Source organism: Montipora foliosa, chromosome 11 (assembly GCF_036669935.1).
Source record: "Montipora foliosa isolate CH-2021 chromosome 11, ASM3666993v2, whole genome shotgun sequence".
Classification (NCBI taxonomy): domain Eukaryota; kingdom Metazoa; phylum Cnidaria; class Anthozoa; order Scleractinia; family Acroporidae; genus Montipora; species Montipora foliosa.
In genome coordinates this window covers 25362285-25371357 of record NC_090879.1, presented here as the reverse complement: position 1 = coordinate 25371357, position 9073 = coordinate 25362285, and the positions used below count along the sequence as shown (strand labels likewise).

The following is a 9073-nucleotide window of genomic DNA, read 5'->3' as shown; positions in this document are numbered from 1 at the left end:
ATTACAATCCGTGCCAAGGAAAGGAATGCCCAAAGTCCAACTGGAAAGCGAGGCGACACAACGATCGCCTTGTACAGTGGGCAGCCAGGACAGCATTGCATGGCACTTGCGTTGACGGCAAGAGGACAAATGCACATTGTGCTTGCTCTGACCTCGTTTTTATTTTCCTTATAACAAAGTTAATTTTCACGGGAATTACTTGTCTACGACCATACCACAGGGAAAACACCGGTTCTCGTCCGATCACCGAAGTTAAGCCTGTCGGGCGGGGTTAGTACTTGGATGGGAGACCGCCTGGGAATACCCCGTGTTGTAGGCTTCCCTTTTTCCTTCTGTACTTGATTATCTCAAAAATCTCAGTTTCCTTTAATGAAAGAACATTCCAAACCAGGTTTTTTGAACACAACATGCCAACGATATGTCAAAGATGAGACATACAACAAAAACAAAATAGTTCACACGAGAAAGTGGAACTTGTATTCCAAGGGAGCGCGTGCGCGCGAGATCTTATCAATCCAACGTTTATGACATGAAACGTATCTTTTCGTGTGAGCAAAGAACAGGATACGACAAGTAAAAAATGCATGCACTGTTATGCATTAGATGGAAGTTAACCTAGCCCGGATGATATGCATACAACGAAGGCTACAACACTACAACATTGATCCTGCGAAAACGTGACTTACGTGACGTAGCGCACTTCAAAGTCTTACTGTTCCCTGCTCAACACGGACAGTACGTATTCAAAGGGCCGATAAGACACTATCCTGACCATGAAAGATTTACTTTTTATGATAACAATCCAATTAACTGATAACATAGAGAAACCACAAAGTGTTGGCCACAGAAATGTAACGCCAACTGATCTGGCGGGTCCTCAGTACTCAATGCAAAACGGGCTCTCCAGAACGCAACATAACACAACGCAAAAGAAATCTATCGCGATGGAGCAGTACAAACACACATCCACTTACGTTTCGAAACGATGCACGAGGATAAGAGCTCGACACGCTGGAATTTTAATGTCACAATCGTCTATCGATGGAAAACGATGCGGCTGAAATAAAACACGTCCTCTCGCTCTCTCTACGGCCAAGAATGAAAGAAATAAAATCACAGTTTTGCAGTGCACCAAGTACGGAACATTCACCTACAATTTCAGCAGTGGAATTCACAAATACAACTCACCTTCCTTAGTCCTTACACCGCCACCGCATCTCCTTCCCTGCCCTGCCTGAAACGTTACCAACAAACCTTCCCATTAGCCAACTTTGCCACCGGGGTTTGGTGCGGGGACTAGCGCGAACGCAGGTCCCCACTACCAGAAATTATACGCTCGAGTTACCCACATTTGGGGTAATCGCAAGGGTCAACCCAATCGAAGTGCAATGAAAGAGCCTCACCTTGAGAGGACTGCCTCCCTGATCACAGTGCCTCCCGCGTCAGGTAAGTATGCCTTTTCAACCTCTCCGGAACCGCAAAACGCAACTTGTCTGCGCATACCATGTGGTAATGGGGGTCACGTGCTCCTCGTCCTGTCGTGTCGTGCTGTCCACTCGCTGCTATGCTACCTAGAAAAGAGAAGAGAATGTGAAGGTTGGTTGCTTGGTCATTTGTTCTGCTTTCACTTGATTATTTCTTCCCCAGAGGGAAGTGGGCCACGCTCGGAGGTAGTGCTATACCGAGGCAACCCGTGGCCGGGACGAGGCAAGCCTCTTTTCCACGGCCCAGTTCCAAAAATCAGTTTAATATATGAGCTGCTCGATGAGCAGCGGTATCAGATATTAAGCTGATAAGAACAGATTTTTTTTTTTTTTTTTCTTTTAAAATGTTTATTTTAAATGTGCATTCTGGACCCCAAAGGGGGTTCAGTTAATTACAAGCTACTCTTAACCTATAGACATTAAAGAGACACCTCGCTTGATTTACACTCCTAAATGACAATAAGTTAAGGTATAACATCATTCATAATAATCACAATAGTAAACAAACGTTATCTTAGTTGGTCCAAAAAAGAACTGTGATACTACGGTAAGGTACTTGGCTACAGTTGTTACAAGCCGAGAGTATCGTTAATAACTAAGATTACAGGAGGTCTACCGATGAAGTTATAGGTTGATGACAAGTTCCTTTGAAACGACCTTACATATCAGCGGATGACACCACAAGTTTTCAAATGTTCTGTAAGGCATGCGTAGAAAATCAACTTTAATTCGTGTTGCGATATCCTGCCGGATATATTTCAAAATAGCCTGAGCGTCTTCTTTACCGTTATGAAAAGTTGCTTTGTTTCGGAATGTCCAAATGCCATACAAGATAGACTTGATAATATGTCTTGAAAGTCGAGCTGTCTTCCCGTTGTCCGGAAAATTGAGAAACAAAACAGTGGTAACATTCGCTAGGAAGGGCCGAGCCAGAAGGGCAGAGAGGGTGGGGAGAAAATGACGCCACACCCCCTTTGCTCGTTTACAGTTGAGGAAACAATGATCAATGGTTTCTTTGCGCTGGCAATGAGCGCAAACGTTTGAATCGGCATAGCCCCACGTGTGTAGGGAGTCCCGAACTTTGATTGCTCGCAAAATAATTAACCAACTAAGGTCATTCTTAAAATTCTCAGTAAAGGGGTCTCGTACTAGTGACCAATGCTTGTCAAGGTCAAAACTAGGAGTCACAAAAAGGGGCCCATTGGTGAGACAGGATGGGGGAGGTCATTGTTTCCTTAAGAAATTCCTGATAACAATTCTTCGAGGTAAAATCAAATACTGTGTTAGGCCTAAGTCTGGATACCAAATGAGAGAGAGACTGGAGACAAGTGTTGTAATAAACAGTAGGACTAATGGCACTAGGTGTAGAATTATCTCTAAGGAAGGACCAGTCAGATCGGAGGCGAGCCAACTGGGATCCCACAAAATACTTTAACAAATAAAAGTCCTTGGAGTCAGGTCTAGAAATTGTGTGCACCAGAGAAGAAACTTTCAAGGCTTTACTCTTACAGATAAAGTCAATGAGACCCAGGCCCCCTTGTCGAATAGGGGCTGACAGCGTGGTCCGTTTAATCGTTTCTATCTTGGACCCCCAGAGAAAGGGGTACACTAACTTCTTAAATCTGACTACTATAAATTCTGGGAGGGAGAGAACTTTGGCTAGATACCAAAATTTACTAGCACCTATAGTGTTCACAATCATGGTTTTTCCAACAAATGAGAGAGATCTGGATTTCCACAGGTTCAAATTGGCTTCCAGTTTAGATAGGCGAGGTAGCCAGTTTTCAGGATCTACATTAACATTACCATTACTAAACCAAACTCCAAGTATTTTCATTTTAGAGAAACCCAGTTAACCCCAGGGGCTGGGCAGGACAGGTACGCCAAGATCCTAACCACATAGCCTCTGTTTTAGACATGTTCAATTTAGCACCAGTGCCTTGTTCATATTTACTGAGTAAAAGGAATAATCGATTCAAGGAAATAAACATCTTTGACAAAACAAGTAGAATCATCTGCATACTGCTGAATTTTAAAATACCTGCCCCCTGCCCCGGGGAGGAGAAAACCCTGGATGGTCTGATCGTGACGAATGTTTGCTGCAAGTGTTTCAGCACATAAAATATACAATAAGGGCGACAGGGAATCCCCCTGTCGAACGCCACGATTAATTGGAATTGAATCAGTCAGAAACCCATTAACAATAACACGCATAGAGGCTTGAGAATACAGAGAGGATATCCAGCGTCGAAAAAAGGGGCCAAAACCGAAGCGTTGCAAAGTGTTCATAAAAAACTACGATCTACGCGATCAAAGGCTTTTTCTTGATCGAGACTTAACAGAATGCCGGGTTCATTCGTAATGTTTACATAGTCCAAGGTGTCACGCAAAAGAATAATTGTCAAAAATGGTTCGACCGGGTACAGAACATGTTTGATCTTCGTGAATCAAAGAGCCAAGAACCTGCGATAGGCGGTTGGCGAGCGCTTTGGAACAATTTTGTAATCAACATTTAGAGTGAAATCGGTCGCCAATTTTTTCAAGTCGCGTTTATCATCCTTCTTAAAAATTAGACGTGTAGCGCTTTGTTGCATACTGGGGCTAAAAAAACCTTTATCGAGGCTGAAATTATACAGGTCTACAAGAATAGGGCCTAAAAGATCCCAGAATTTCACGTAAAACTCTCGCGGAAGTCCATCCAGACCGGGAGTTTTATCGGAAGCGAGACTTTTCAGAGCGGTGTCAATTTCATTTAAAGTGAGATATCCCTCACAAGTCGACTGTTGTTCTTCTGATAGAACAGTATTTAAATTCGAGAGAAGGGCAGATTGAACATCCAAATCAATAGGGTTTTTAGAATAAAGGTGACTGTAAAAATCAAAATGAGCTCGTTCAATATCTTGTTGAGACGAAACCTCACTTCCGGCCGCATCGAAAACACTGTCAACAAAATTCTTTTGCGTGCGAGAAGCGTGAAGTTTGAAAAAATATTTCGTGGGCTTCTCGCCCTCTTCCAACCACTTTGCTCGGCTTCGAATTTGCCAGGACTGTTGTTGAACATAATTCATAGACTGGATTTCGTGTTCTAAACGCTCAATAATCGGTTTGGCTGATTCATCTCCATTAATCAATGTTTGTTTTGCGGTTGTGAGTTGATTGACAGCTCGCACTTTATCAGAGTTTAATCTACGCTGTTTATCTTTGCTAAATTTGATCATTTCGATTTTCAAGGATTGTTTAAGAAAATCCCACCAATCGTGCAGGGACGGAAAGGTTTCCTTGTATTCAAGATGAGTCCGGATCAGACATGAAACCAAACGACAAAATTCGGAATCTTCTAAAAGAGTGGAATTAAGACACCAAATTCCTGGACCGTGAGAACGAACATGTGCTAATTCAAGTGAGAGAAAAACAGAATCATCATCCGAAAAAACACAGGGAGAAATTTCGCACGAATCAATGTTAGGACTTAAATCCTTGGTAATAAAAAAATTTATCCAGCCGTGATCCGATAGTTTTAGTCGAATTAAACCAGGTACACTGGGCCATTCTGGCGTGTTTCACACGCCAAGAATCAATTAACTGGTGAGTGACACGAAAATCGGTAAGGTCAGCAGAGAGCGAGGAATTGCCCCCGAATTTATCAAGATCACATTCATAACAATTAAAATCACCGGCAATGATCCTCGAGGAATTAGGCATGAAAAAATTGGGCAGAGTTTCAAGGAAAACTCTTCGCTCAGTAGGATTGGTGGGGAGCATAAATATTCAAAACATTAAAACGTAAATTATCCACTTTTACTAACAGACTGATAACTCTGCCCGATGTATCTTTCGACCAGCTGAGAACTTCAAAACGTGAATTTTCGGCTACCAGAATCGCTACGCCACCCTGTTTACCTAGCGCGGGAGACCAGAAACTCTTACCGGGCCATTTGGCTCGCAAACAATTAATTGCATCGGGTTGTGAAAGCAAAATCTCTTGTAAACAAATAAAATCTGCTCGCGTAGATTTGGCAAAATCAAAAATCAACTGTTGTTTGGACCCGTTGCCAAACCCTCGGATGTTTAGAGTGACTAATTTAGCTTGAAACATAAATATGAGTTAGAGATAAATCGGGCAGGTTATCAAAATTACACTCACAACAGTTACTTGCGTTTTTTATGCTTGTTCGTCCGGGTTTTCTTGGGAGATATTTCACCATCCGATGGTTCTGAATTTTCACGTTTTTCTGCCTGTGTGTCAGTAGATCGCCCAGAATACACAGTAGGTTGAGTTGGGTTTCCTTAAGGGAACTACGGCTTCAATGAAATTAGCAGGCCTACGTCCGGAGTTCGTTACGATTTTAGTAGAAACAGAACTAGCAGTGTTAGAGTCAAACAAAATAGGGGACTGTTCGTCATTATTTCCTTCAACATCCGATTCCATTGGTGAGAAAAAGGCTTCTTCGTGGCTAATATCATCAGGTATATCATCAGTGTCGGCAGCAATCGTCGGATTATCGGGCGGATTAACAGGTGTAGTAGTAGGTGAAGTATCCATGGTTGAAGTTTCGGCGGAATTTTCGGGAGGTAACGCATCGGTTTCGGGGCCAGAATTATTTTCAGGTGTGCTAATAGGATGGTTGTCGGAGAGATCATTAGATTCGTCGGTAGTAGGAATGTCGCGGGACCAGAATGAGGACAATTTTTAGCGCGATGCTCGGTAGATTTACAGATGTTACACATAATGGGTTCAGGACAATCAGAAGAAACGTGGCCGGTCTGATCACAATTGAAACATGCAGTGGTGTGACAAACATTCGCCATGTGCCCAGGTTGATGACAGTGGCGGCAAGTACGAGGTTGACCTTTATAGCGAAAATGCACCAGAATCTTTCCAAATCGCATGAAATTCGGGATCGGTGTTCTGATCCGAACTCGGTAATGGCGCACTCCATCATAAACATTTTCCCACCCTTCTGCACGAAACATTCCTCGGCGGTGCGAGATCACATCACAAAACTTCGATAGACGATTAATAATGGCTAAAATCCGGTAATTCGTGGGGCGCATCAAAAACTTGAAGATACGTAAGCGGTCGGTCAACATCTGAAGGGCAAAAGGCAATCCTTGAACTGTAAGCGTGCTTCGTTGTAAAAAGGCATCCTTAAAATCTTGTCGACGGAATGTCAGCAAAATAGAACCATTGGATTGACGTTGAATACAAGAGACGGCAGAATTATCGATATCGGCAGAACGTAGGGCTTCGAAAACATCATGTGCTGGTACAAAGGAACGTGGTTGAAAGGAAACTGTCAAAGGTCGCCCAGGTAGATCATTTTCTGGGTCTACAACTACAACTTCATCGGTAGGCTCTCCAGCTCTCAAAGCAGATGCATAGCTGCCCCGAAGGGCAGCGTTAGGTTCAGCAACAACAACACGTCTTCCCTCGACTACATCTCCTTGCAAAGTGCCCGCTCCAAGGCTCTGGTCAGCGGCCTGACCATTTGGCGCGCTCGCCATAACTCGGGACCAATCTTACGCGACTCGCGTCGTACAAGGGAGAAAGAGGCGATCCCCCCAGCGGGTATTTAGCAATTTTCTTTAAATTGATTTAAAACAAGCACATTAAAAACTAAACCACGGATCTTAGCCAAAAGGCCGAGAAGCGATGCCCGTAAATGCTCACAGCGGACAAGGTGCTCCCAGTCTCATGGCCACGAGATATGGTGGTCCGATTACAATCCGTGCCAAGGAAGGAATGCCCAAAGCCAACCTGAAAGCGAGGCGCACACAACGATCGCCCTTGTACAGTGGGCAGCAGGACCAGCATTGCATGGCACTTGCGTTGACGGCAAGAGGACAAATGCACATTGTGCTTGCTCTGACCTCGTTTTTATTTTCCCTTATAACAAAGTTAATTTTCACGGCGAATTACTTGTCTACGACCATACCACAGGGAAAACACCGTTCTCGTCCGATCACCGAAGTTAAGCCCTGTCGGGCGGGGTTAGTACTTGGATGGGAGACCGCCTGGGAATACCCCGTGTTGTAGGCTTTCCCTTTTTCCTTCTGTACACTTGATTATCTCAAAAAATCTCAGTTTCCTTTAATGAAAGAACATTCCAAACCAGGGTTTTTTGAACACAACATGCCAACGATATGTCAAAGATGAGACATACAACAAAAACAAAATAGTTCACACGAGAAAGTGGAACTTGTATTCCCAAGGGAGCGCGTGCGCGCGAGATCTTATCAATCCAACGTTTATGACATGAAACGTATCTTTTCGTGTGAGCAAAGAACAGGATACGACAAGTAAAAAATGCATGCACTGTTATGCATTAGATGAAGTTAACCTAGCCCGGATGATATGCATACAACGAAGGCTACAACACTACAACATTGATCCTGCGAAAACGTGACTTACGTGACGTAGCGCACTTCAAAGTCTTACTGTTCCCTGCTCAACACGGACAGTACGTATTCAAAGGGCCGATAAGACACTATCCTGACCATGAAAGATTTACTTTTTATGATAACAATCCAATTAACTGATAACATAGAGAAACCACAAAGTGTTGGCCACAGAAATGTAACGCCAACTGATCTGGCGGGTCCTCAGTTACTCAATGCAAAACGGGCTCTCCAGAACGCAACATAACACAACGCAAAAGAAATCTATCGCGATGGAGCAGTACAAAACACACATCCACTTACGTTTTCGAAACGATGCACGAGGATAGAGCTCGACCCGCTGGCATTTTCTTGTCTCACTCGTCTATCGATGGAAATCGATGCGGCTGAAATAAACACGTCCTCTCGCTCTCTCTACGGCCAAGAATGAAAGAAATAAAATCACAGTTTTGCAGTGCACCAAGTACGGAACATTCACCTACAATTTCAGCAGTGGAATTCACAAATACAACTCACCTTCCTTAGTCCTTACACCGCCACCGCATCTCCTTCCCTGCCCTGCCTGAAACGTTACCAACAAACCTTCCCATTAGCCAACTTTGCCACCGGGGTTTGGTGCGGGGACTAGCGCGAACGCAGGTCCCCACTACCAGAAATTATACGCTCGAGTTACCCACATTTGGGGTATCGCAAGGGTCAACCCAATCGAAGTGCAATGAAAGAGCCTCACCTTGAGAGGACTGCCTCCCTGATCACAGTGCCTCCCGCGTCAGGTAAGTATGCCTTTTCAACCTCTCCGGAACCGCAAAAACGCAACTTGTCTGCGCATACCATGTGGTAATGGGGGTCACGTGCTCCTCGTCCTGTCGTGTCGTGCTGTCCACTCGCTGCTGCTATGCTACCTAGAAAAGAGAAGAGAATGTGAAGGTTTGGTTGCTTGGTCATTTGTTCTGCTTTCACTTGATTATTTCTTCCCCAGAGGGAAGTGGGCCACGCTCGGAGGTAGTGCTATACCGAGGCAACCCGTGGCCGGGACGAGGCAAGCCTCTTTTCCACGGCCCAGTTCCAAAAATCAGTTTAATATATGAGCTGCTCGATGAGCAGCGTATCAGATATTAAGCTGATAAGAACAGATACTACACTTGATCTTAGCCAAAAGGCCGAGAAGGATGCCCGTAAATGCTCACAGC

General features: G+C 44.2%; 6 non-coding genes across 6 annotated transcripts; 2 read left to right on the top strand and 4 right to left on the bottom strand.

Moving 5' to 3' along the window:
- Positions 1 to 201: 201 nt before the first annotated feature.
- LOC137977881 (5S ribosomal RNA) lies at positions 202 to 319 on the top strand. Its single transcript, XR_011117900.1, has one exon. It is a non-coding gene; the product is annotated as a 5S ribosomal RNA (ribosomal RNA).
- A 971-nt stretch (positions 320 to 1290) lies between these two features.
- Positions 1291 to 1454, bottom strand: LOC137978063 (U1 spliceosomal RNA). Its single transcript, XR_011118072.1, has one exon. It is a non-coding gene; the product is annotated as a U1 spliceosomal RNA (small nuclear RNA).
- Positions 1455 to 1648: 194 nt separating this feature from the next.
- On the bottom strand, positions 1649 to 1834 carry LOC137978129 (U2 spliceosomal RNA). Its single transcript, XR_011118133.1, has one exon. It is a non-coding gene; the product is annotated as a U2 spliceosomal RNA (small nuclear RNA).
- A 5572-nt stretch (positions 1835 to 7406) lies between these two features.
- LOC137977915 (5S ribosomal RNA) lies at positions 7407 to 7524 on the top strand. The gene has a single exon (XR_011117933.1). It is a non-coding gene; the product is annotated as a 5S ribosomal RNA (ribosomal RNA).
- Positions 7525 to 8501: 977 nt separating this feature from the next.
- Positions 8502 to 8664, bottom strand: LOC137978086 (U1 spliceosomal RNA). The gene has a single exon (XR_011118094.1). It is a non-coding gene; the product is annotated as a U1 spliceosomal RNA (small nuclear RNA).
- A 199-nt stretch (positions 8665 to 8863) lies between these two features.
- On the bottom strand, positions 8864 to 9055 carry LOC137978123 (U2 spliceosomal RNA). The gene has a single exon (XR_011118128.1). It is a non-coding gene; the product is annotated as a U2 spliceosomal RNA (small nuclear RNA).
- Positions 9056 to 9073: the final 18 nt, after the last annotated feature.